The 23,059-nt window shown below is 43.8% G+C and overlaps 1 long non-coding RNA gene across 1 annotated transcript in view; it reads right to left on the reverse strand.

Annotated features, from left to right (window-relative positions):
• LOC112545617 (uncharacterized) overlaps positions 1 to 23,059 on the reverse strand; it is a 105,148-nt gene that overhangs the window by 74,084 nt on the left and 8,005 nt on the right. Inside the window, exon 2 of the long non-coding RNA XR_012902818.1 lies at positions 14,972 to 15,242. This is a non-coding gene — a long non-coding RNA (uncharacterized LOC112545617). The remainder of the gene's footprint in view (positions 1 to 14,971; positions 15,243 to 23,059) is intronic.

Genomic DNA, 23,059 nt, shown 5'->3' on the forward strand with positions numbered 1-23,059 from the left:
ATTTTGGGTGCTTCAGTTTTTGAGTGTCTGACCTGAAATATCTATCTTAAAAGGGTCAGTTTTTCAGTAAACACTGAGACTCACCTTCCTCTTTTAGGTTTCTCCTGTGTTTTATCCAAAAATGAAGGCCCCAAAATCTCTGCTGGGTTTGAAAATGTTGGCTGTAGTGATTAGGACTCCTGGGCACAAACTAAGAGGAAGGACAAAGAGGCTGTGCTCCTGCACAGTGTTGCCAACTTGCACAATTTTGTCATGAGTGTTGTGATAATTATTGTTTTCCTTGAAGTGCCTGCTTCTAGAGTCAGGTGGATATGTGATGGTATCAACCTACATTCTTAAAGAAAAGATAAGTTGCTAGCTTTAGTGGCTTTGGAGAAGCTTCAAAATGGGACCTGGCTCCTCAAAGGCTCAAAAAGTAGAAGACAAATAAAAAGAACACAGACCTATTGTTTTTACATGATCTCATGATTTTAAAGACAATCTCATGGGTTTTGGTGAGCATGGCTCATGATTTTTGAACATTGGGGGCTGGCAATACTGCCCTCATTCACGCCTGCCCCAACTTTAACACAATTCACCCCGCTCCTCTTTCTGACACACTGCACTTTACTCCACGAATCACCCTTTCATGGTGGTGAGGAGCCAGCTGCCTTGAGCTCATGGTCTGGCCTGCTCTCCGGGACTCACAAATTTTAGTGGCTCCTTTTTGGAGAAGAAACATGTGGCTGGGGAGTGGAGAAACCTCCCCCTACACTTAACCCTACTCAATGCCATCCCTACCCTTGCCCATGCCCACTGACGCTGGGAGGCAAAGGCAGCAATTGCCCTGGAGACCAGCAATTCCAAGCAGCCCACAGCTCCCAGCTGCGACAGTAGCAGCAGCAGTGGCCAGGCATCCCAGACCCTTTAAATCAGCACTGGGCAGCACTCTGGGCTAGTTGCCCTGGCCCTGTTCCACTTAAGTCCCTGCCCCTTCTGGGAGCACAAAACTGTGCCCCAACCCCCCCCCACACACACACCTTGCCCAGAGGCCTGCAGAGGGTGTTGGTGCCTTTGCCCTTGCCACCAGCACCCAAGAGCAGCTACCCAGCACCATCATATCCCCAAGCCAGCTCCCTCACCCAGCACTAGCCATAACAGGATGCCATAATCCCACCAAAAATTGTGGGAATGGGGCCACAAAGGATTGTGGGATTGGGATCATGCCAAGAAATCACAATTGAATGGGGGCTCTGGGCAGAGAAAGTCTGAGAACCCCAGTCTAGAACATGAAAGAATGAAAGCAAATGTACTGGGAGAGAAATAATTGGGCACAATGGATATTCAGTGGAAAGGAAGCACTTGGAAATAAGTAAAACTGACAAAGGCCTGGTGGAGGGGTGAAGATTTAACAACAGATTAGATAGGAGTTTCTAATGTGATGTAGCAGTAAGAAAGTGCCAATTTGATTTTGACCTTCAGACAGATAGGAAGCATCGTGTGCCAGACCAGGAAGAGGGTGGCTCTTCTCTTGTCTTCGCTGCAGTGCCGAGACAATACCCTCTAGACTACTGATTACAGTTATAGGCATCCCAATGCCAGATTGGCCAACTGGAAAGAATTCAGAAAAGGGCAACAATCAAATGTCTAAAGGAAGATTAAATCACTAAATATCAGAGTTTGGTTAACTAGTCACAAAGAGGAAGATGATAATTATAAAAGCGTTTGAAGGGTGTAAGCATCCAGGAGAGAAAAGAATTATTCACTGTGATCTAAGGAAATACAACTAAGGGATTGTAACAGGATGAAATTGAGCAAAGGAAAGTGCAGGATCTATTAGATCCTGGAAAAGTATCCCAAAGGATATGGTAAAGGGCCCATAATTTGGGTAATTTAAAACTAGAAGCATCCGTAAATATACTGTGCTGAATGATGCTAGAGCAGCCTTACAGAAGTAGCAAAGAGAAGAAAAAGACCAAAGCATCTTCTGAATAGCACACATCTCAGTGTCAAAGTGACTGGAAATGAATTAAAATTGTGAGTCGGGGCTTGCTAAAGAGACCAGATATCAGCAGATGGGCACTCAAGAGTTCTTCCTTTGATATCAGTCACTTCCATAGAGGCCAGTTGCCTCAAAGAAAGTGCCAGTGAGACAGCAGATGCTCCATAGTAGAGAGCAGAATGGAATTGTTATTATCATTACCATGTATTGTATATTATGTGCCTGTGGTTCCAACTCTGGTGACTCTGTCTTCTCTGGGGTTTTTTTTACGAGTGTCAATGGAATTACATATAACTGTATATCAGGGATCTCAAACTCCCAGTCCACAGGCCAGTCCCAGTCAGTGATTGCACAATCCAGCCCACCTGTCCATTACTGGCCCCAAGCCTGGCCCCTTCCTGCCTTCTCTCTATCCTCTCCCCCCTTCATAGCACCCCATCTTCTGAGCATGCAGCTTTGGGGATCACCATGAGAGCCTGGCACTGCATGGCAAAAGCAGGAAATCCCCCTCCCCACCCCTCACTCCCCGTAGTAGTGGGACTGACCCACAGGTTCCTGCCAGACGACAGGAAGATGTCATCACATCATCAGCATCGGCAGAATGAGAAGGGGAAGCAATATTCATGGTTCATGGCAGGATGGGAACCCTTCGCTGCTGGGGCGATTCCCCCCCTTCCCTCAGGAGTGAGGAGGGGCAGGTGACAGATGCTGGCCCAGGGCAGGTGGCAGCGGTGGTTCCCCACTGAATCATGGAGTGGCGGGCCCAAAAGCAGAAGCGGGACCAGAAGCAGCTGGATGGGAAGCAGCAGGGTGGGGGAGCATCTCCCCCCCACACTTACTTGATGAGCCGCCTTCACAAGGCCAGCATCTCCTGCCAGGTGTAGCGCAGGGCCTGCATGGCTCTTCTCGCTGAGCTTGGGGAGAGCTGAGGGCAGCCTTGCCCCACCACCTCCTCCTGGGGTGGGGCTTGGCAGGTGTAGCAGCCAGAGGGAAAGGGTCGGTGCACGTAGTGACCAGAGAGGGAGGGGTTGGCATGCGTAGCGTAGCAAGCAGCGGGTGCAGCCCCCTAGTAACATTTTTAAAGATGTAAATATTTTATATCACATGTGGTATCAACACACATGAAGACACTAGCATAAACACTTTCTGCACTTTCTCTATTTTTAAATTTACGTGAAAACAAAACTAATATTTTCCTTCATATTTTATCATTGCTTTTCCCTTTATATTGAATTTATTTTATAATGGACCATTAAAGGCAGGACCCAAGTTTCAAAGTTAACAAGTGAGCCTCCAAAATTGGTATTCCAACCATGATGCCAGCAAATGTCCCTATGTGCCAGAAAATACATGAACAAGCTAACTAACTGTATGCACAGTAATAAGGGTTTGTGGGCACCTATGTGTCTCTGTGGAGGCATCCACAGTACCAGGATTTGTAATTTTGTCCCTGAGGAGTTTATTATATGCTGTGCTGGTAGCACGGCTTATAGTTAAGATTACCTAACACGTCCCATTATAAGACTCTGTTTTCTGTTGCCTTATTACTTTGTTTAACTTTTTCTTCTTGGAATGACCTTTTCCATTCTGGGTATCTGCCTCATGCTGAATTGTCTGGTAAATTTCAAGGAACACAGTTCAACCCCTTTCTAAGAACAAGAGTGAGGAGAAAATGCAACTGTTTTGCCATGTTTTAGGGAAAAAAACATACAGCTGAGAAGCTTTGGAACAAGGTCTTGAAATTTGGTAGTGGAGTCACCCAGGATGACAGGAATGTACCTTTCCTATCGCCATAAAAATCTGCCCAGTTTTTCCAAGTAATAAGCCTCTGAAAAGCTCAGTTCACAGATGGTCAACAGAGGCTTCTTAGCGTCTGCCAGTTAAATTCTTGGGAGATTCTGCCAGTACTGCTGATGCTCTAGCTCAGGGGTGCCTTTGCTGAGCAGAACTTTCCCTTGGGGTTGCACAAGAACTTAGAGCAAGCAGACTGTCTCTCCGGGGCTCTCTATGTTCTACCCATCTTCCAACTTCTACCACAAATGAATTGGGGTCAGATAGACAATAGTCTCCTTTGCTTCACAACAGATGCATCCCCAGAGCACAGTCCATCCTGTGAACTAAATGAGGGGCAGGGTGCTGTGGAAACTGTATGGAATAGAGTAATTAAAGACTGCATCATAATGCATATACATTTGGGAGCTGAATGATGGGTGCACAAGCAACCTTAATTCTGTCATTTCTTAATTTTGGGGTGCTTGACTCTGCAACCCGAACGGTCTCTGAATATGGGCTGGGGGCAGGGTTTGTGTATCATGTGCTAGGTTTTAAAAAATGCAACATGAAAAATCAAAATTCCAGCATCTGGCATCACAAAGGTCAGCCACAGAGTTGGAACCTTTAGAGCCACAGCACAGACCTCTGCCACTTGAGAAACTGCTAGTATGAGTGTGTTAGAAGGAGACACACACTTTTGCAAATTGGTTTCAGAGTTCTTTGCTGATGACGGAGGAATTGTGAAACTCAGAAATCTTGGGTTCCAATCCAGATTCTGATGGGGAATGTGATCTAGTGGGCACAGATCCTTCTGCCCCTTTCTCCATCCACCAAACCTGATTCCTTTTGCTCCAGCCTTCCCTGTCCCACTCTCCCCACCTCTGGCTCTGCATCCAATCTCAGTCTTCTTGCCCTCTCCACTGGCTCTCAGTCCTCCTCCAGCTTCAGTTGCCTGTCTCAGCCACCAGCAGCTCCAGTTTCTAGTCCCTCCATCCTCATGCCTCAGGTCAGACCCTTATCTACCTAGAATTCTAGTCAGGCTGGGTCCTCCTTCATGCTGCCTGAGTGACAGCTGGGGGACACTGGTGCTTGGCACCACAAGATCCCTGCTATCTTGGAGCAGCAATTGCAGGAAAAGTCCTTTCCATCCCCTGAAGCCTTGGGCTCTAGTACCCCCAGTGCATTTGAAATCTTCAGAGAACTTAACCTGCTACATTCCAAGAAGTCTTTATTGAGCACATGCAGACCAAGATTTTTTTTTTCAAAGGTTTGACTGAATTTTGTCATGAGGAACCACAAAAGACACTTCCCAGACACAAAGGTCTACCTGCCAAATTTCAAGACTCTTCTACACCAAAGTACTGGGGAGCTAGAGCTTCTCAAACAAACAGTTTTAACATATTTTTTTCTAATTTCATTCGTGCAAACATCATTTTTGATTAAACAATCCAAAAACTTTCAGCCAGCAGCAGACATGGCATGAACAATTTCAGCCTGAATGGTTAAAGACATATAAGCAGCCAAAAATTAAAGTGTTATAATAGCAAATGTTGGGCAACCTTAGTAAATAGGTGTTGCTACCAACGCTACCTATTATACTGAATTCAAGCAGAGCATCCTATAATCAAGGAAGGGAGAAGAATAGAAGATGTGTATGTTGGATTATAGGTTCTCTGTTGCAGGGTCTGCCTTTTTATTTTGTGTGTGTTCAGTGCCCAATACAGTAAAACTCCAGTTGTCCAGCATCCAGTCATCCGGCACTCCTGATAGTCCGGCTCCACCTGGAACCCGGAAGTGCTCCAGGCAGCCGGACAATTGGAGCTGCTCTGCCCCGGGCTTCCCCAAGTCAGCCGCTGGTCAGTTTCAGCAGCGGCTGACTTGGGGACGCCTGGGGCAGAACAGATGGGGTGCTGCCAGGTTGGTCCCGTAGTGCTGCCCCCCCATCCTCCCACCCCACCCCAGATCCCTCATAGCCCCCCTTCCGATAGTCTGGCATATTTGATAATCCGGCACCCCCTGGGTCCTAAAGGTGCCGGATTATCAGAAGTTTACTGTACATGTGCCCACCATCTGAGTTCAGTCAGTTCTAACCATCAACTCTTTGGGGCAAGGACCAAGGTTTTGCTCAGTGTTTGTATAGCACCTAATACAATGAGGTCCTCATCCAGGACGAGCTCAACAATAATAATGCAGAAAAAAATTCCTTGAGGTGAGCTAGGGACTTTGGTACATAGATCTAAAATACCCAGCAAACACTTAGCTTCCAGAGCACTGGGAACCTTAACACAACCTAATATAGACAGGTAATTGTGTTACTGTGCAGAGAGACTATTCTTCCCATAGCCCAGGTTGCTTTCATTGCTCTTTAATAATACTACAGCATGAGTAATAGACACATATAACACTCCTTTAACCTGTCTGTCACTCTCTGCTGAGCATTTACTACTCCCACCAGTTCTCCCTTTGTGACACCATCACCATAAAAATAGATCCTCCCCACAAACCACTCCCTCCAGTCCTGTGTCACCGCCACACTCTCTCCTGCTCGGCTACTCCTCATCTTGCCGTGCACTTATAATGAGGAACTAACCCTCCAGCCCAAATGCACCACTTTGCCGCATGCGGTCACAGGCTGCTAGGGCCTTGCAGGCAGGAAAACTTGACTTCAGCATCTAACATACGTCAGGGTGAATTTCTGTCAGGAAATGAAGTGCCTTTAACCATACCCGAAGCACATGTGATCCTCTGTCACTTCATTTTCAAAGCAGGGGCTGAGCATCTATTTTTTTAGCCATGAGTAAGAGTGATGTGGCAATCCTGTGGGTTGACAGCTTGGCCCACTTCTTCCTTCTACCAGCACCTTTTTCAAAGGCACTGCTCTAACACTGTGGTAATCAGCCCCACAGAGATGAGCAGGGAGGGGCCTGAAGGATTAAATAGAGTTTTAGAAAGCCACACAATGACTGCCAAGCAATGGCTCATCACTGCGCTGTGGCATCTGCAGCTGGTGCACTGAAGACAGTTTTGACAGAGGCTAATCAGTGCATGCTCGCATCTTAGCCTGCTTTATGTAACAGTGTAATGCCTGATCCATGCAGATGGGGATGTGTTATTTATTTTTACTGACTACTAAGAGCCATCAGAAAGAACTAGAAGGAAGGGAAGGGGTTTCTTTGCATTTCACCTAGGAAATCCAGACACCTAAACCTATCCCCAGAAATCCATAGAATTCAAAGGTGATAAGTAACATGACTTTTATGGGCCCAAGTGGTGCAGCACAGGATGAGTTGGCAGAGGAGAAAGGGCAAAAACCAGGCACATGTGTAAACTTCCAGATAAATAATTAAAAGGTGAGTCACATCTCTCGCTCTCATCTCCCCACTCTATCTTTCAACCCCTCCCTGTCCTTCTCCTTTATCTTCTATTTTAAAGTCCTTCTCACCCCTCACTCTGTACATATTGGTGGATGGAAGACTCAGAAGAGCTTTGATATTTTACAGATAACAAGGTTATAAAGTCAAAAACTGCAGAAAATACCTTAGCTAGCAAATCTTTTACACTCCCTCCTCCCCAACAGGCACAACCCTTCAAAGTTCACACGGTTTAGTATGCAAGCTTCCTGCCGCTTGCCCAGTTGGCTTGCTATTCATAGCCAAACTACACTCCTCCATGTGCTCCCAAAGAAGAATAAGTATAAAAAACATTGGAAGTCTTGCTGCTGAGCCAGCAGGAAATTCAAACTGCTCTGAGCATGGGAACCAAGCAAGTCCTTGCTGCTAACACAACAGGTATTGTTCAGAAGGAAATCACTGCAGCAGACAGGAGCTCCTATGCAATTTGGGTAGGGTAAGGGGGGGGTGGATGTGGAAAAATATAAGGAAGTGCAAGACGAGACTAGTTAATGTATGTAAGAAAGAATAAGAAAGCTGCTAATCCAGATAAACCACTGCCTCACTGGGTGACGTTGGCCAAATCAGTCAACCGCTTTGTGCCTCTGTCAAAACAGATGGACAATGGTGTGTATGTGTGTGGAGTGGGGGGAACAAGCTCTCTGTGCTGTGATATGTCTAGTTATTGGTTAAAGTGTTTATTTAGCTAAGCTGCATCTACCCAAAAAGGTAATATTAAAATTTGGACACAAAAGGAAAAGAACAGAGAAACGCTCACGTTGAACAAGCAGCTTTATTTTTTTGTCGTGAAGAAAAGACAGCTGTAAAATGGCTCACAAACTTCCATAGTCAGTAAGAATGATCATTTCTGCATTTTATGAGGCTCAAAAAAAAAAAACAAAAAAAAAAAAAAAAGAAACATACACAAGAGATCTGGAAGCCTTGTGGGGGAAAATCTGTCGTCTGAGCAGAAATGCTGCAAAGAAATTAATCTGGGGCAGCAGGTCATGCCACTTCCTTCTAACAGCCTTTCCAGCCAATTGATGGAGCAACATCTATGACAGCACAACCTCAGAGAAAACAACTCTGATACTGTAGGATTTAAATATGACCATTTATTTCCGTTTTTAGAGGTAGCCATGTTGGTCTGTTTCAACAAAACCAAAAAGGAGTCCGGTGACACCTTAAAGACGAACCATTTTATTATGTCATAAGCTTTCCTGAGTTGCAACTCACTTCATCAGATATATGAAGTGAAAGAAAAAGAAACACATTAAGGATACAGAGATGGGAGTGTTACATCAGAGCTAATTCAATTGGTACACATATGGCCCCACAGTACGCCAACATTTTTATGGCTGACTTAGAACAATGCTTCCTCATATCTAACTGCCCCTTCTTTACTTTGTGACATTGGTGACATCTTCCTCATCAGAACCCACGGGAAAGAGAACCTTGAAGAATTGCATTGGGATTTCAACAATTTCTACCCTACCATCAATCTCAGCCTGTACCAGTCCACAGAAGAGATACACTTCCTGGACACTACAGTGCAAATAAGTGATGGTCACATAAACACACCCTATACCAAAAACCTACTGACTGCTTCACTTTTCTGCATGCCTCCAGCTTTCATCCAGAACACATCACATGAACCGCTGTTTACTGCTAAGCCCTAGGGGTATGTCTACACTACCCCGCTAGTTCGAACTAGCGGAGTAATGTATGCATACCGAACTTGTTAATGAAGCCCGGGATTTGAATTTCCCGGGCTTCATTAGCATAAAGCCGGCTCCGCCATTTTTAAAAGCCGGCTAGTGCGAACCCCGTGCCGCGCGGCTACACGCGGCAAGGGCTAGATAGTTCGAACTACGTAGCCATTCCGATCTATCTGTACACCTCGTTCAAATCCCGGGCTTCATTAGCAAGTTCGGTATGCATACATTACCCTGCTAGTTCGAACTAGCGGGGTAGTGTAGACATACCCTAAGATACAATCACATTTGCTCCAATCCCTCAGACAAACATCTACAGGATCTCTATCAAGCATTCTTAGAACTACAATACCCACCTAGGGAAATGAAGACACAGGTGCGTGTGCCTGGCAGGTACCCTGAAGTCACCTACTACAGAACAGACCCAACAAAGGCACAGAACACCGCTGATCATTGCATGCAGCCCCCTACCTAAAACCTCTCCAATCCAGCATCGAGGATCTCAACCTATCCTATGACAATCCCTCGCTCTCACAGACTTTGGGAGCAGGCCAGCCCCCACCCAACCTGAAACACTTATTCACCAACCATACACCCCACAACAGAAACACTAACCCATGAACCAATCCCTGCAACAAACCCCATTGCCAACTCTGTCCACCCAACCCTAGTGACAGCATCGTAAGACCTAACTACATCAGCCATACCATCAAAGGCTCGTTCCTCTGCACTTCTACTACCATGATACATGCCATCAGTTGCCAACAATGCCTCTCTGCCACATACATTGAACAAATCAGACTGTTTCTACGCAACAGAATGGATACAAATCAGACAGCAAGAATGGTGAAAGACAAAAACCATTTGGAGAATATTTTAACTCCCCGGGACACACAGTTACAGACTTCAATGATGCCAACTTCAAGAAAAAAAAATTCAAAACCACGCTGCAATGTAAAACTGCTTAGATGGAATTCATATGCAAATTTGACACCATCAGAATGGGTCTGAATAGGTGCTAAGAATAGCTCTCGCATTACATCAAATAATTTCCTCCTTTAGGTATTCTCATCTTCTTGTCCAATTCCACTCAGATCAAATTAGCTTTGTTGTAACACTCCCATCTCTATATCACTACTATCTGTTTCTTGTTCTTTCACTTCATGTATCTGCTGAAGTAAGTTGCAACTCATGAAAGCTTATGCCATAATCAAATTGTTAGTCCTTAATGTACTACCAGACTCTATATCATTTACCTCAGTGTTAGACAATTGTAACAAATCTTTCACAAAGCATTTTATGTAAGGTAACAGTGGAAAAGTTACAACCTATCAAATATGTTTATCTTGGTTAAATCCATGTACAGCCTCTCTCCGACTTATGAACTGGTTACGGACCAAGCAATTTGTCATAACTCAGTTTGTTCATAAGTCGGACCCCATTGAGTTACACATGACTGCGCTGTTCGTAAGTGCGGATCGCATTCGTAACTCGGGGTCCGCCATTTACGACAGTTTCGGTCATAACTGCGAATGGTCGTAAGTCAACCGTTCGCAACTCGGGGACTGGCTGTAATCATCTCTGTATCTGAAGTTATGAATATTGGCCATGGACTTGTAGCTTATACATATTGTCTTCCTGGGTAACACCCATCAAATAAGATTTACATCAAGGCTTCTTGACTTTGCAATCATGGCCCATCAGACACACTTAGCTGTCTCAGGGCTGGCTAATGTATGCTCCCTGTGAGTCATCCAGTCATGGAAGCAGGACCGGCCAAAGAGTGTGCAGGGCCCAAGGCAGAACGCTGAGCCGTACGGCCGCGCGACTCCCGGACGGGTGGGCAGGGCTGGGAGCTAGGCAGCACAAGGCCCTGAATGCGTGGAGCCATGGTGCCCTGAATGCACGGGGCCCAAGGTGACCACTTCACTCGCCTTGTCCAAAGGCCGGGCATGCATATAAGGACATGTGATATGCTCATGTGACTCTGGACTCCATCTTATGACAGTAGCTTTCCACAAACTGGGCTGTGAGCTTTGAAACAAACATTCTAGGCACATGGCACAGGATCTAAAAGACCCTGAGATGTCTCCTATTTGCCTTTTTCTTGCCCTGATTTTCTGAGTTGTCATAGATTCACAACTGAGGACATTCCAGTCTTTAGGAAGTTACCAGAGAGACTTTACAAACCAGCAGTCTATACCATCGCTGCTGCAAACCTAATATAAGGGCTTTGCAATCACATGTATGTATATGCTCTATTAACCATTATTAACTCTCTTGTTCTTTCTTTTATTATTAAACCCTTTAGTTTTTAGTTACTAAAAGCTTGGGAGCAGCATGATTGTTGGATAAGATATGAGTTCTATATTGACCTGACTACATGGCTGAGTTTGGAAGCGCCTGATATTTGATTAATCTAGTTTCCAGTAACCATTCATCATAGAGTCCAGTGTCTGGATGGTGAGACAAGGGCTGGCACACCTAAGGAGAATGCACCTTTGACTTCTTGTTAACCAGTATGATGAGACAGTTTACTTTTGTTACTGGCTTTTATTCCCCCATCTGGCCTGCTAAAGGGGGAATAAAAGGGGCCATTGTCCCAAGGCCCAGCAATTTAAAAGAGCCGGGGGCTCACTGGCTCCTTTAAATGGCTGCGGGAGCACCACGTGGTGCATTCCAGGAAGCTCTGAGGGCTGAGGGAGTGTGGTGTGGTGCCCTCTAGGTAAGGCTGAGGGCTGATTGCCCACATCCTCGCTTCTTCTGCCTGAGACCCTGCCCCTTCCAGGAGCACGGAGCCAGCCCCCATCCACCTTGCCCAGCATCACAGGACTGAACATATATAAAAGGCAACCACAAAATGAATGCACTTGAGCCCATGTGTGGCAGGCCTCTAACTCCAGAACCACATTATTTTGAGCTGTGTTATAAGTAGTGATGGGCCCAACACACAAAGTTCAAACCTGGATCCAGTACTGAGCTTCCTCAAAGTTCAAGGATGTGTTTAGAACTTGGATTTTGGTTGTACTCATTGTACAGAGGGTGTTGCCAACTGGGAAATTCAGATCTGGATCCAGAGATCCAGGGGTGTATGTTGGCTCTGAGATTTGATACAGGCCAATCCCTACTCTGCTACTGGGAGGAATGAGTAAACTAAAGCCCACACTTCTTCTTTGGTTAACTAATGAGGTTTGAGAGTCACACTGCTGGTGAAGGATGGGTAAAATTTAAAAGTTCACAATGAGGTTCACTTTGGACAAATACTCTAAAGATGGGATCTTGAGCCAAGCTAGTGGAACCTCCAGAATCTGCAAAATTAGGTGGAAATTTGAGGTAAAATAATACTATTTGTAGCATCCACCCCCCAGCTGGTTATCCCTATACGGCATGCAGGTGGTGATGTGGTCAGGTACTTTGGCAGTGTTCCTGCCGTGGAACCCCTAAAAAGTCCATTAGGAGGGGGAATTCAGGAAGAGGGGGACATGAACTGCCATCTCCCGTGGGCACCAGAGGAAATACTAACAGAAAATTAATGTAGTCTACTAACTGTTGTAGGTCCCCTTAAAATACCTGTCAGTGGGCTGAGGCAACAACAACTGAGGAAAGCCTGGCAACATTGTCCAGGGTCAGAAGGCGGCAGTGGACCTGTGCTCAGAGAACACAAGAGATCAGGCCACCTACAAGGATTTGAGGGTGGAAAGGAAACACATCCTGCCCTCTGATGCACTGATCTGGAGAAGCCTCTGCTAGGAGAACTATCCTGTTTTCTCCTCACACAGCTTGTTCCTGCAGGTACTTCATGAGAACAAGGACTGGACCTGGTGTCGCCACAGTAGCACACGCTTCACCTATGGCTTGAGACAAAGCGCTCTGGTTGGCATGGCTATAGACTCACATCCCCTGCAGATAACAGAGGGAACAGTCAGTAACACACATGGCACAAGCTTCCCTCCCCCCTCCCCCCATCACCGTGCCACTGTGCCTCAATGCTGCCTGTGACAACCCTGTAGGTGTGAGAGAGCGATTTGTTCTCCATGGTCCATTCACTCCTAGGCCTGGCCTGAACGTGCTAGCTGTGTTGAAAGCTTCCCTGCAGTAAACAGGGAGACTACCAACCAGACAAGAACTTTAATTAACTAGCCCCAGGAGCTAGATTTCAACCAGTATCTTAATGCCACAGCTCCATAACCCATTGGGGATCTCTGGAACTATCCAGCCCCTATTACTGCACCCATTTGGCGAGCTGACTAACAGTATATTACACCATGTCCATTAGTGGTATCACAAGATCCCAAATAGGAGAGTATAACTGGGACAAAATAATACCTCTTACTTAAAGAGGGTCACTTCTCCCTCAATTTTTTTATTTCACATACTATACCAGGCATGAATTTCATTGGGAAGGAAAAAATACAAGATTTTTTTTTCCAGTTCTTGTATCCAAACTGCTATACTAGCGTCCCTATACTAGCAGTTCTCAGGACATCCTGTTGTGCTGCAGCAAGGCTAGTATCTGTGTCCTTGCCACCACTGGGGCCTGCTAGTATTAAAACAAAACAAAACAAGATCCCCTGTGCAGTTTGATGTAAAGATTAATTACATCATGGTACTGCCCGTAATACAGGGGTGAGCAATAATTTTTCATGGGGGGGGGGGCTACTCCAAAATTTGGACAAGGCCCACACTCCTATTAATGGACAAGGTGTCAGGTCTGGGATGGAGGTTGGGTGCAGAAGGGGGCTTGCAGTAAGAGACTAGGGTGCAGGAGAGGGTGTGGACAGAAACCTGCCAATGGGATCCTGCTGAGGGCACAGGGGAAGCACATGAAGCCTTCCTTCCCTTTCCTGGGCCCAGAGCTGTTCAAACAGAGCCTCACAACGGCCACATTTCTCAACAGCATTTGGGGGGTCAGGTGAGGAGACTGCCTGAGGCTCCCTGGTGCGTCCATGGGCCAGATCTAGCAGCTTGCTGGGCCACATCCAGCCCACAGAGGGTATGTTGCCCAGGCCTGCCATAATCCCTAGTAATTCCATTGATTTTATTTTTAGAAGTGATGTCACAGGATTATAGCCAGACTGATAGATATCTGCTCCAAATTTAAGGGGACTTATCCTGGTTCCTTGCAGAAAAATGTTTGTCAGTTCCTGATCATGTTTCTCTTCCTAAGCAGCTGTCTTATGAAATCCCTCATGTATGCAGCAGTCTGGTATGCAACCCCTTCCCCTCCCCCATTTAGAGATTTGTAGGTTTGCTCTTTTTTCATTGTGATCACTCCAAAAGCCCTCATCTTCCTCTCAGCAGCAAAACTGCTTCCTGAAATTCAGGCCTCTGGAAGATGGAAAATGATACCCCTTGGTTTCTTCAGCAGTAGGGTGATCAGACGTCCTGATATTCTTGGGACCATCCTGATATTTGTCTTATACTCCCCCCTCCCCAAAAAGTGTCCCAATTGTACACATTTGCTCTCTTGTCACCCCTTCTTCAGTGGCCAAATCTCTGCTTGCCCCTGATTAGAATGATGGGGAGGGGAAGGAAATCTCCACAAGGGAGCCTCACAGAATTTCCTGACCCTTAAGGCCCCCTCCCAGACATTTCTCACAGAAAGGAGCAAGCTAGTCCTTGATCTTTTTATTTCATTCTCATTTTGTTTCTCCCTGCTGTTGCTGCCTGAATGACAGTGCTCACAAGGCCATAATCCTTTCCACTACAGGGGTTCTATCGGGCAAGTCAGGTCCCAAACCTGAGGTTTAATTTTAAAAGTATTATTTGGGATGTGGTAGTGGCCAAAGGTCTCACTTAAGTTTGAGGCCACATTGTGTTAGGCACTGTGTAAATATGTAGGAAGATGCAGTTCTTGCCCTGAATTTCATACAACCAGCACATGCTTCAGACAAAAAGGAGACATTTTTTTCAAGGGTAACAGTGTAAAATACTATAAAGTATCCAAATAACAGTTTGGGCTTCATCATAATCTTATGGATTGCTCCAGGGGCCATCTGTTCAAAAAAGTACCCATAGGAAAGCAAATACTACAGTTGCATTAAGTTTTTCCTCTCTCAAATGAACATAATTTATATGCGCTAAAAAGCAGTTCAGAGATTATATATACTTACTGAGCACTCCTGTTTCATGCAAGACACAACCAGCTGTGACTAACAAGAGGCCAAGGAGGAGGGTCCGGTGAAATCTCCAAAGCAGAGTCTGGGAAAGGCTCGGTAACTGGGATGAATGGAGTGTTTTCACCACAGAGTGTTTTCATTGGTAATTGTTTGCTGATTTATTTTTGTGACATGATGAGGGTGAGTTGATAGATTCTCTGTGTTGGAAGGTTTCTGGGTTTTTGTTTTTTTAAATCCAGCCACGGAGAGCATGCTTTTTATTTTTCTGAAAAGCAAAATAAAATAAATAAAACAATAAAGTACATTACAAATAAATAAGATTTTTAAACTTTGGTCTCTTTAAGTCATCTATGATGCTATTAGTAAGACAGGTATACATTTTTTAAAAATAGATTATTTTTATCCACAGTGTCCTTTTAAAGCAACTTACCCTTACAGATCTATGAATGCAAGTTGCACAATCATCTCCTGTGACATTTGTGGCCTTTGTTGATGGAGGAAAGAGAGGAACACAAAATAAGAGAGACCTTATCAAGCTTTTATTCACACACAAACCTTTAATCAATAATGAATTAAACCTTTAAAAAATGCTAATATTGACACTTATACAGAGAGACAGAGTAAGTACTGATTCATAATCAGTTTTGAATCTTTTGCCAGTTTATATAAACATCAGTATGGGCAATATTTTATTTGAAAGGGATCTTTGTACATTTACATAAACAAACCCAACCCAAGATGCTATTGACAGAATAGCAGAAAAGGTTCTGATTCAGGAAAACATGTCCCTTCAAATGTATTAGTGTGAAGGAGGCCAAAGTTCTAAGGTTGAGTATTTTAGGACCTATGTTATTTCTGAACTTGGTCGTAATGCTGTATTGTTTTCTAGAATTCTCCCAGGAAGTTTAGAGCTATCCTTGAAAGAGGAGGCGCCAGAAATAATGCTTTGAACTGGTATAGCATTGTTCATCTGAGGCTATTTAAGCACTGCGCTGATGAATGATGTTCTTGTGGTTAAGATACTGAATGGGACTCAGAAGATGTGGCCTTATTCCCATCTCTGCCACAGACATGCTCCATGCCCTTGGGCAAGTCACTTAATTGCTGAGACTCAATTCTCTATCTGTAAATATTTATAATATTTCACTACATAATATGAGCGTTATAAAGATAAATTCAGTAACACATATAGCAAAGTCACTACAATAATGAGTGCCTCAGAAAAGTTTATGAATAAACTGTAACACTAATTAGATATATCAGTGATAATATTCCATTTGGATTCTTATACTGTGCACATTGCCCTGCTCGCTCTATGGTCAGATTAATTAATAGTGGCATTAAATAGTTATAATTATTGACCTCTTAACACTCTGTAGATGGGTGAACTGAAAGACAGAAAAGTTAAGACCCCAAGATCTTACAGTCCATCTCAAAAATTCACTAAGACACTAGTTCTCATAGAAGGAAAATAAATCAAACAATTGTGCAGTTGTCAGAACTGTGTTACATGTGTTAAAGAGCTACAGCGTTCCAGAAATATTGGATTTTCTAAAATCAGGGAGAAGAGGAAAAAAGTTCCCTTGTCAAACTTTCATATCCCCATGAAGAATTGTTGGATTAAACCTGGGAAGGGAGGCAGCCTGTCTCCTCTAGTGAGGGAATATGCACAACACATTTCAGCTGTAAATAAGCTCTTTTTAATTGAGGATATTCTAGTGTTGGTTTTCCCCAAAACCAGACTTTAATAGAAAGCAAGTTACAACCTTGGTGGAGGAGTCACAGAAGTTGTTACTGTACAGTCATTGAGAAAGCTTGGAAAAAACTTTGGGATATTCCAGGATGAAAGGCGCTCCATAAATGAAATCTGATATTTATGCTTATTGCTCATAAGGAACAGAGAGGAACACTTGTGTGGAATATGAATGGCCTGGGCTGCCAAGAAATGTATCACAATGTTGGCTCCAAAAAGACAGTCCCAGTTCTCAGACATGGATGACAGCAATTTAAGAGGTGCAAAACATGGAAGGGATTGCTGCAAAACTAAAGCAAACACCAGCCAGGACTGCAGAACAATGGACTCCCTGTGTCACCTTTTTCTTTCAGGAGGCTAATTTTCAGGCCACGTGGCTGACCAAAACAGACCTGTCATCCACTAAAGAGAGAGTAATAAATCTGGGTTATGGTCCCTTCAAAGAAAAAACCTGTCATCTCGTCAGGACACAGTGAGTGCGTCTACACTGCACCATAGGCAATTTGAGATAAGCAATTTGAGCCACGCAAATTATGTATTTTATTTCAATCTTATTTCAAAGTAGCTTATTTCATAAATTTTGAAATAACCCGCTATTCCAAAATGTCCCTTACTCCTTGTGGAATGAGGTTTACAGGGATGTTGGAATACTGAGCCCGAAATTACAGGCTTGCTGTAAAAATGCGGGATAGCTATTTTGGGATACTCCAGAATCCTGAAATAACGTTGCAGTGCAGACATAGCTTGTGGGAGACTGGCCTGAGTGGAATCCTGGTATCCATTTCTGATCTCATTCACACCAATGAGAATCAGGAGTAACTCTCCACTGACGTCAATAAAGTTACAGCAAAGTAGAATCAACGCAAGAAAAATCTGACTCATAGAATCTGCTTCAGCTAAATACCCAAGGGCAGAACTTCAGCAAGTGTAAGCCAGGTGTATTCCCTCAGGGAAGTTTTTTGAGGTATGCAAATTTACACCAGCTAGGACCCTGCCCCAACCTGCCTTTCCAAGATTTCAAGTGAGAGTGTCCAGGTAGAGAGGGTATAAACCTGGGAATGAGAAGGCCTGGATTCTAGTCTAGCACAGATGAGGGCTGGAGAAACTGCCTTACAGTGATTTATATGAGGTTAGTGTTTAGTTTATTAAAATGAGGGTGATGGTGTATAAGTACCCTGACAGGGAAAAAATACCAGGTACTGAAAGACTCTTTAATCTAACAGAGGAAGGCATCACAAGAACTAATGCCTGAAAACGGAAACCAGGCAAATTCAAATTAGAAATTAGGTACAAGCTTTTAACAGTGAGCAAACTGCCAAGAGAAGTGGTGGATTCTCGTCTTTTGATGTCTTCAGATCAAGAATAGATACTGTTCTCAAACATAAGTTACTGGGCTCAGTACCAGGGTACATGGGTGAAGTACTATAGCCTGCAATATATGGGTCAGACATGATGCAATGGTTCTGTCTGACCTTGAAATCTATGAATCACTGACACCTTGGGTAGGGTACTCAATTTTTCTGCTCGCCCACCAATGGTATTTATCTACTAGTGGTTTGATATCTGGAACTGAAAACTACTCTATTAGATCGAAGGAATTAAAAAAAAAAGTAAGTGCTATTATTATTTATCTCAAAATAAGTGGTAGATATCTAGCAATTGGGGTCAGCACTGGGACACAGGAACTCATGAGTTCCAATCCCAGTTTGGACACTGACTCACTTTGGGCTTGTCTACACTACAGAGGAGATTGAAGCTGCCGCAGTCGATCTTGTGGGGTTCAAATTGTGGGGTCTAGTGAAGGGAGGGTGCTGGTAGTCCGGCCCTTCACAAGGAGTAAGGGAAGTTGACCTCCCACTGTGTGGCCAGCGCCAAAACACGATTTAAGGTACTTCGACTCCAGCTACTTAGTTAACTTAACTGGAATTGCGTGTCTTAAGTCGACTTTCCCCTTTGATCTAGACCTGGCCTATGTGACCTGGGGCAAGCCATTTAACCACTCTGTGCCTCACCTATATTACAGAGGGAGAGAGTATTGTACTTAAATAGCCCCTTGGAGTGTTGTGAGGGTTAGTTAAGATTTCCTACAGTACTGTGAAACATGGAAAAAACTAAGTCATATTTTCATTATACCTTCTGAATCCAGAGGTTTTGTGGAGTTTCACTGAATGAGATTACTGTCTACTGGATTCAGAGAGGATGTGTGGTGCTAAATAGCGTATAACATGCTCAGCTAGTCATACTAAGACTTAGCATAAGAAAGCCAAAGAAAGAATCCTGTGGCCTATCTTCAAACCTGCACTCCAAAAATTAGTGAGCCAATCTGCTGTCCCGGGGCTGGTAGGTAGCAGTGTATTTTTGTGGGATTTTTTGTCTGAGTGTCTTGCACCCTCTGCGACACACGCCAAAGGCTGTATATGAGAAATTATGAGAGAGAGAAAGAGAGAGTCCTTGGCCTTTTTTTTCCTAAGCTGTTGAGGCCAACTCTGGCTAATCATGCTTTCTAATTCACACTCAGCCTACTGCCATGGCAACCACTTCAAGGTGGAGTGCAGAGACTACTTTTGAAGCATACAGCCCTTTTGAGAAACACACACACACTGATGTGTCATGTGAGAGGTGTTATAAGGGAAGAACAATCATCTGCTCAACTGACATATTCTTCTGCACTTTTAAGACTGGTGGTATAAATTATTTCTTTAACTTTGTTAATTTCTAAGAAAAGGGGAAGTTGAGTGCCAAAGATTTATAAAGAAAAATAGAAGGAGAGGGGAGGAGGAACCCACATCTCTAAATTCTCCCCAGGGCCTCATTTCACAACGGTAGGAATGTAACAAAGTTTGCTTTGCAAGAAACCCACCGGAAGTTCAAATGTTGTGTATACGGCTAGTGTTTGTCCTCGGAAACCTTCCATTTTTCCACAGGCAAGATTGGATTTCACCCAAACTCAGTGAAAGACAGGCAACATCCAGTGAGTGCATGGTGGGTGGTGTGTTCCTTCCACCATAATATGGCTCATGAGTAGAAAATGACGCATGCTGCAAAATGCTGGCCCAGCTCCAAATTTCCCAAAGTTCAAGGATGTTTGGCTCTAGAGATTTGCATCAGGCCTTTACACACACACACACACACACACACACACACACACACAGGACCAGCTGTGCTATTGGGAATCCATTTCCCCCCAGATCAGAAGTGTTTGATCCGAGGTCCTGGTTTCTGCTTCTTCTAATGTTTTGCCTAGCATTGCTGTTTGCTATATCTTCAATGTCAGTCAGTGTAGGGGGACGCTACTGTAAAATGTTGTGCAAGTGAGTTCAAGTATTTGTTTTAAGGTTCTGTTCAGTTTTTTCTTCCCCTTTTTCAGCGTGGAGCTGGCAGGGATCTGCCTGCCCACCCCTCACTGTGTCTATACTAATATATGTTATTTAGTATGTAAACAGCTTAAAGACAACTTCTAGAGGCAAGATTCTCATGCAGAACTGGAATTTTCTTTGGAGAAGTCTGATTTCACATATTGGTTATCCTCTAAAAAGGGGTGTTCTCCCTTTCTCTCTCCCCCTCTCCCATAATGATCCTTAACTCTGTGTGCTTATACTATTTTTAAAATCCCAATTCCCAGTACCAACTGGCCAGTGGCCACAAATAAGGTCAACCTCTGCCACTACCACCTGTTCACCACGAACAATAAACACCCTCCTCCCTTCTACTGACCAAGAAACCAAAGAAAACTAGATGCATCAAAACAAATGCATCAAATCCATAATAAACCTCTAACTCAGTTTAAATATGTTGATTCTGTTCGGAAGCTATAATTCCCTCCCAGCACCATAGGGGAGAAAGCCCCCAAACAACTCCCTCAACATTGATTTTCTTCCATGAATGATGTTACAGAGATAAGAGTCAGCTTCCCCCAAGGCACCCCAGTAATGGTAGCTAGCAACAATGGATAGGTAAATAGCTATCCAACTGCCTGCTTTCCTGTGTTTTTATGCACACATGCCATGTTCTATAAAAACTCTGCCCATAAGCCTTTAAGAATTTAACACACTATAGTTCGTTTTAGTTCACATATTTTATAGTGAAGCATTTTGCAACTCTATAATACATACATACAAAAGTATTACAGACATGTGCCACAGATAAAACCATCCTAAGGAAGGGTGAGGTGTGTGCACAATTGGGCCAAATTTTATTCCATCATTTCAGCATAAATCAGTGAAGTTACTCAAGATTTACACCAATACAACAGCAGAATTAACTCTGGAGTGTCTGCGCAGGCCCATCACTACAGTCTCCAACACCCCTGGGAGGGACAGTATTTTAGAGATGGGGAGCTCAGGTACAGAGAGAATAAAACATAATTGAAGTTAACAGGATCTTCCAAATGACCTTTTTACATCAGGCCCTATGTAACTTGCCCAAGGTCATGCAGCGAGTCTCTGGCACAGCCAGGAACAGAGCAATCCAGAGTCTCTCCTACCCAACCACCTTTATACAAGCATAACTAAATCTTTAGACGCTGGGATAGCCATCTCATTCAGTTGTTTGATGTAAGTGAATGGCATAAGAGACCTCTGTTTTATTTTCTGCATTCTCTTTTCTGACAAAGATCTGACCAATCCCTTTCTAACTCCTATATAATACTGCATCCTTAGGAACAGCTGCAGATTTCTCATATGGAAGAGTCTTTGAAAGTTGCATAGACACACAGTAATTGTACTGCGATATGATGCCTTCTCAAAGAAATACATATGTCTAGACTATGATTATAGAGGATCAACACAGACTTTTTCCTCTCAGGAAAGGCTCAAGGAAATCATTGGCTTACACACTCTGTGAACTACCATACGGCCCTATACCATTCATTTTGTATCCACTGCTGGGAGTTGCCCTGCCTCTCACTGGGCTAGATTAGAAGTTAGGAAGAAACTTCCCCTGCGTACAGCTATGACATTTCTTACACCGGCCTCTGACACAATTGGCTCTGGTCTCTGTCAAAGACAGGCTATTGAATTAGATAGTCCTCAGGTGTGGTCCAGCATGATAAATCCTGTTCCTGTGATTAGAGTAGAATAGCTAACCAAGCTGGATGACTACTGAGGAAAAGGATTCACGTGTATTTTTTGAAGCAAACTGGCAAATTTAATTCAGCTGGAGTTGAGCCCTTCTTGTTTCCATGAACATTTGAATGAGTGAGATATATATATTGTTTGTAACTTCCAAGAGCTCCCCTGAAAAGGGAATTCTCAGGGATAGTTGTTTCACCTAGGAGTGAGCGTTCATATAGCCTTTTCAGATCTCTTCCCTCCGATATATAAAGTTTTAGCAATCCATTTAGGGAGCTGAAATATTACTTTGTTAGGTAAATGACTAAAAGCACCTCAGGAATAATTCAAAGATAAGAGCTTCAGAGGGATAGACAAGTTAGTCTGTAACTGGAAAATGTTAAAAAACAACAAACAGTCTTGCAGCACCTTAGAGACTAATAAAACATGTAGGTGGTATCATGAGCTTTCGTGGGCACAACCCACTTCTTCAGATGAAAGATGAGTCACCTGAAGAAGTGGCTTGTGCCCACAAAAGCTCATGAGACCATCTACATGTTTTATTAGTCTCTAAGGTGCTGCAAGACTATTTGTTGTTTAAGTTTTTTCAAAGACAAGAATTAAAGGAAAGAGTTCCTAGAGAATACAGAGGCTCACATTGATTCACATAAAATACCCACCAAACACATTTGTGAATCTTAGTGACTTCTTGGTGATAATTCACCAATAGAAATAAGGCCTGAATTCATTTGATAAATTATCCTCTACAGATCTTTTACCAAACTATTTTAGTCAAATGGATTCGGTAGATATTATCACCACACAAAAATTTTAGGACTGGAATTGGAGAAGAATCCAACTAGCACTGCAGGGGGAAATGTTGATAGATGGTATGTAAATTTATCCTGGTAGGATAAATTACCCCCTATACAAAATGTATGGTGCATTGTAATACAAGTTTGCAACTTCAGCACAGGCAAAACAAGAGGCTTAGAAGCTACCACCCATGACTAACTTGTTAACTAATGTGTTGCACAAGTTAGCTTCAGGGAAAAATGCAATACAAATAACGTTTGTGATTAGCCCCAACATGTATGTGAGGCTTTGCCAACCTCAGTAAACTTTCCATGTTCCAAATCCTGCCAAAGCCTCCTGCAAATTGCTGCCAACACTATCAGTTCCTGGATCAGGAGGAAGGGTATTTCCCTTGTATTCGGGACTTCCCTCCTTTCTCTATACTCCAAGGCTACGTCTACACTACAAGTTTTCGCGACAAATATT

This window comes from Pelodiscus sinensis, chromosome 3 (assembly GCF_049634645.1).
Source record: "Pelodiscus sinensis isolate JC-2024 chromosome 3, ASM4963464v1, whole genome shotgun sequence".
Taxonomy (NCBI): Eukaryota; Metazoa; Chordata; order Testudines; family Trionychidae; genus Pelodiscus; species Pelodiscus sinensis.